This window comes from Carex rostrata, chromosome 17 (genome assembly GCF_964058835.1).
Source record: "Carex rostrata chromosome 17, lpCarRost1.2, whole genome shotgun sequence".
Taxonomy (NCBI): Eukaryota; Viridiplantae; Streptophyta; class Magnoliopsida; order Poales; family Cyperaceae; genus Carex; species Carex rostrata.
In genome coordinates, this window is record NC_135934.1 from 9,751,345 (window position 1) to 9,757,344 (window position 6,000).

Consider the following 6,000-nt stretch of genomic DNA (forward strand, 5'->3'; position numbering starts at 1 on the left):
TCATTCAAGTTCATAATGCATAGTTCTACTCAAAATTTTCCAAAAATAAAACATTTATCTATGAAAATTGCTTCATTTAATTTTTTTTTTCTCTTTTTCTGACGCAAGCCTGAAAAAAGGAACAGAGTAATTAATAATGGAAGGGGCATACTTACAACCAAACTTACTTCACAACTGCGAGAAAAAAAAAAATGAAATCATGATTATCTTTTTTTTTTTTAACAATATCCTCTATAATTTAAATAATTTGTCATGAAATTTACTGTGATTCCAAAATATAAGCGTATATCTACTTTTTTGATAGGCTTGGGTGCTATGGATAGCATAAGATCATCTGTACTATGGTCTCAAAAATTTATTGTATAAACTTCAAACTCAGATCTAAGTAGCTCATTAAATTGATTATATAATTAACTTGTAAATTATTAATTTTTATCATTTTTGAAATTTTTTTTCTATATTTTATGAATTATGAAAAATGACAAAAAAATGCCTTAAAATGATTTAGACATTTTTTGTCATCTTTCATAAATCATAAAAAATAATAAAAATAATAAAATTGAAATGCAACAAGTTCATTATATAACCAATTTACTGAGCTACTTAAATCAAAATTTAAAATTTATACGATAGATTTTTAAAACCATAGCAAGAATGACTCATTCGTTATGCTACCCATAACACTCATCCTCTGTAATTCATATCTTTTCATTAAAATTACAGAAGAAAATATCAGCGAGACCACACAATCATTCTCTGATATCAAACTCGTCTACTATGAACTAGTGCCTTATCTTTTATACACCTGCACTTTGTAATTAAATATGTATACAATTTCACATTTTTTTAAAGAGGGAGGGGGTGTGGGCCAATCTGATTTGTATATATTTTCATGGATTTTTTCGAAAAAAAAAACGAAAAAAGATTGTCAACACCGCAATTAAAAATCCATTCTCAAAACTCGAAACCTTTAATTTGCCCAGAATTTGGGTTTCTTCCCTTTACATGCATGCAATTCTGTACATCGACAAATATATCAGTTACCGTCAATACATGAACAACAACAGTGGAAAAAGGAAAACAAATAAATAAAACTTCTTAATTTTTTTTTTATTCCATGCACAGTTGCCATTTGCCTAAGCCACCAAATAGTCATCTGGATTTCAATTGCTATACTCCGAAGCTCCTTAATTTTAGTTTGAAATATGAATTACAATGATCACTGTTATAAACATCGTTGTATTTTTGAATTAGATAAATAAACTTAGTTCAATTATGTATATTCAAAATTAATTTAATTTTTATTTTTCTATAAGTTTTTATATAATTTAGTCCCCGTCATAAATTATCACATGTGTGTTTATAGCTTAGTGGTTAGAATTTCAATTTTTATTGTGGAGACTTGAGTTCAAGTACTGATTATGTATTTTCATTTTAAATTTTAACCTCTCTTATTCTTTTTTTTTTTTAATCCGCTTCTGAATAAACTACTTTTGATATTGTTATGAATATTTGTGCATACAAGAGCATTAAATTAATAGTAAAAATTTAATTAAGCCACATAATCACATGATGATATATTTGTTGATCCAAGTCCAAACAGATTTTTTTACAATAGCACTACCATAGATGCATCATTTAACACAAATACCGAGAATATACGGGTTACTTTACATGAAAATAAGAGTAAAGGAATTAACTTTTTTTTTTTTTTTTTTTTTATCAAGGATCATGAATGAAAGAATCAATAAAGGGCGAAATTTTATAAGTGTCCTTCTAAATTTTCATAATTACAATTATGTATCTGTCTTCTAAAATGACACATGTCATATTTATTTTTTGAAAACAGAACTCTTACATTTATCCTTCTAAAATCCAATTAAAGTTTTTATTTTTATCTTTCAAAGTTAGTGGCTTTGGTCATGTTTGGTTGTGGAGTAACTTCAATCCGGAGTAAATTGTTTACTCCAAGTTAAAGTGCAGTAAGTTATTCATATTTGGTGAAGTAAGCTAAATTGAATTAATTCAAATCTTACTCCCACTTACTCGTACTTACTCCATCAATTTTACTCCTTGTTTGGTGGATTAAGTGTGGAGTAAGGAGTTTAATCCACCTCTTACTCCATAACCAAACATGACTTTTAATACTACTAACAATTCAATTGATAAAAAACACATTTACAACAAATCAAGTGACTCTAATTTCTAGATCCACTCCTTTATTCTCGCAAAATCCTCTAAATTATTCAAAATTACTCTAACCACTCTTAATCACCCTCTAAATTATTAGATCTACTCTTCTAATCTTACTTATATACTTGTATAATCACCATATATAATACCTTAATTTTCATTTCGCTTCATGACCGGATCCACTTTTTTAACCACTGTTGCGCTCCAATGATGATCGGATCTACTCAACATTGTGCTCCAATTGAGATAGAAACTCTACGCACGGAGCTCTGATAATACTGCATTCTCAGCTTCAATTGACTCTGCTCGGCTCCATTTCTTTCTCTCTCTCTCATTCTCCTCTCAGCTTGAGGAGATACAACCCGAGATAGAGGGGAAGATATTGTTGTCGAAAGTGAAACCTTGAAGAGATGGGACGAGTGGAATGGAGAGGTAAAGGGTCGGGAAAGGAGGGGTGGCTGCTCCTCTAAAATTCGCTTTTGTCTTCTTGAGAATTATTTTTTAAAAGAGCGAAAGTTAGATAAATCTAATTAAAGTTATATATTTGTGTCTCTAATATTGTGAATATCATAATTATTTTTAAGAAACATTAATATTATCATACTTAACTTTTTAAAATCATAAATTTTCATATTTTTATTAAACATTATATTTTTATCCTCGTTGTAAATAAAAAAGTTCTCTCTCTTTTAAAAATACTTTGGAATGGGAGCTGAGACAGCAACACGGTTAGTTAGAAAAAAAGATTCTTAAATTATATATAGTTATCTAAAAGTAAAAAATTCGAATCTTGCTCATGACTTTGCAATTTTTGAGAAGCTATTTTCCTTTTTTAAAAAAGAGAAAATATTTGATAGTAGCTTATTAAACTTAACATAAATTAAAAACTTCTCCTCTCTCTCCCCCCCTTGACTCCCTCAAGATGGGATAAGGAAGTGTTTAAACTTGCAAGTGCTAAATGAAAAAAATTTGACATTAATTTTCATCTCAATTCTATTTTTTATTTTATGTTTGCAGTTATATTTAATCCCATTTGACTAATATGAATTCATAATTTATCAATCTTCAATGTGCTCATCTTGCTGAGACGTCAAAAAAAGTTTGTAATTTTCTTTTTGAAAATGAACTCGCTTTCAATTTATGCATCAATAAAAAGGCATCACATGTCCACACAATCCATAGGAAAGAACTAGCTAGCAACTCTCAGTAAAAATAAAAGGAGGAATTTCTACCTTTGCAAGCATGCATGACCAATTGACCATTAATTGTCATGTCAGAGAACTGTACACAGTGTGTTGGACGACGGAGAGTGGGCACAGAATATCCCAGGTACCTGACTCAGGCAAATTGAAACGGACGGCCCAGATTTGCTCTCAGCCGGTGCCTATTCAGGATAGCGCAGGGGGCAGTATTATTAATTTGTGCGTTGAGATTCGTGCTAAGTTAAAAGAACAGAACAATTCTGGACCATCCATTAATATTTCAATTGTCCTCAGTCAGGTAACCTGAGGGGATGTGAATTCTACAATTGTGGCCGAGCCTGACTTGACTAGTGACCACTGACCAGTGAACATATATAGTAGATTATAGATAGATAGGACCAGACCAGACGAGGAAGTGGGCTCATGCATAAATCATATATGCATATACAATAGGGAGCCATTGGCAATTGTCATTGAGCCATTAATTGAGCCATTGAGCCAAATGCCAAAGCAGATGAAGCCTCCTCATGCCTTTGCCAACTGCACCATTCCAACCTATTTGCTCCCTAACCACACCCTTCCACCCACACCCCAACATTTTCATCTCTATTTCTATTTCTCACCTGTCAACCTCAACATTATATATATATATAGATCAATCTTAATTACTAATTATAATCTTATTTTTCCATATTATTAATTAATTTCTCTTATAAATTTAATTTAACATTATATATAGATGCGACTCTTAATATAGACGGAAACTAAAAAATTTAGATAGAAAAACTGAAACATGCATAAAATAGATAATATAAATATGTGGTCACTGAAATTTAAACTCAACTTTCCATAACCATAAGGTGCAACTCTAATCACTACGCTACAAACACACTTTTCACAATTTATGAAAAGATTAAATTATATAAAATTTTGGAAAAAATTAATTATTTTTAATGTACATTATTAAAAAAATTAAATCACGAGAGTGACTAAGCATGACAATAAGCTTCTCAAAGTTTTAACTTATTATTATTTTAACATCTTCTTTGTTTTTATCATTGTTCTAAATAGCTAGTTATAGCTTTTCTGGACCATAAACGCTAAGCTATGAGATAAAAGTGCGCTAACTCAGCTATGACTGCTATAGCTACAATAGCTGACCGCTATTACCGCTATGTGTGACTCGCTATAGCTACCGTTATGCTACATGGCTTTTTTTTTTTTTGCAATTTATATGGGTTTCTGTACTTCTATTCTTATTTCTAATGCTACATGGTCTTCTACGATAAGTATGCTTAACCAAACTATGTGCTTCTGTTTTTATCAAGGTTCTAAATAGCGTTTATAGCGGCATAGCGGGGAGACAAAAAAAAAAGCTTTAGCGAATAACGCAGCTACATCAGAAGCTATCATAAATAGCGTTTTCTTATTTCAAAAATTATATTTTATATTTCTACTAATAGTAAACATGTCTCATCGAGAAAAAAAAAACACCAAATTGATTAAGAAGTTCTAATATTCATATTGAAGTTCAATTTCTCACGGACAAGGTCCCTAGGCATTGTTTTAATTTTTCATTTTTGGAAAACCCAACAATAATGCATAATACAAAATTTAATTGATATAGCGGTATAGCCCGCACATGTTCTATTATATTGATATAGTTTGATAAAGTAAAAAAAAAACCCATATGGACATTAACGCCCATTAAAATTGCAAAATCATAAGCCCATGTAGCATAGCGGACCGCTATTGCCGCTACGCGCTACACGCTATAGCGGCCGTAGCTCGATTAGCGCAGTTTTACCCCGTAGCTTAGCTTTCTAGGTCCAAAACCGCTATAGCTAGCTATTTAGAAGCTTGGTATTTATTTATGATTTATTTTCTCATTCTATATCGAGAAATATTCAAATATTAATCTTCATTTTGATTGCTCTTCGTATAGTATTCATTTTTTAAATTATTATCGTTCGTTTCAATTGACAGCTGATTTTAATTATTATTATAATATATAAAATGTTTAAATATATATATTGACTTCATTTACCTTATAAAATTAATTGCGCTTTGTCTATTATAATATGTAATATTATAAAGTATGAACTATTAAATAATATTACTTTTTAGATCATTTTTTTTTCTTCTTATCTGCGTAATTGATAAAAAAATATAGACTTAGATTAGTTGTTATTTAGTTGTTATCTCAATTCTTCAATATTGATTATGTTGATAATTAGTAGAAATGTATAATATAAAATTTAAAAAGAAAAAATCACTATTTATGATAGCTTCCGCTATAGCTACCCTATTCGCAATAGTTTTTTTTTTTTTTTTGTCTCCCCGCTATGCCGCTATAATCGCTATTTAGAACCTTGGTTTTTATTCTTATTATATTTTAAAAGAACTACTCACCTCAACAGAGAGATAAAAGAAATTAAAAAATATATAATTTTTATTTGAATTAAAAAATATACTTACGGCACGTACTTATACGCAGTAGTCTGTATGTTTAGGCATGCAGATTGAGCGTAGTATGTGTACGGCTCTCTTAAAATTAAACCTGTCTCACGTACATCTACACGACTCCATCTATTTATCTATCCAG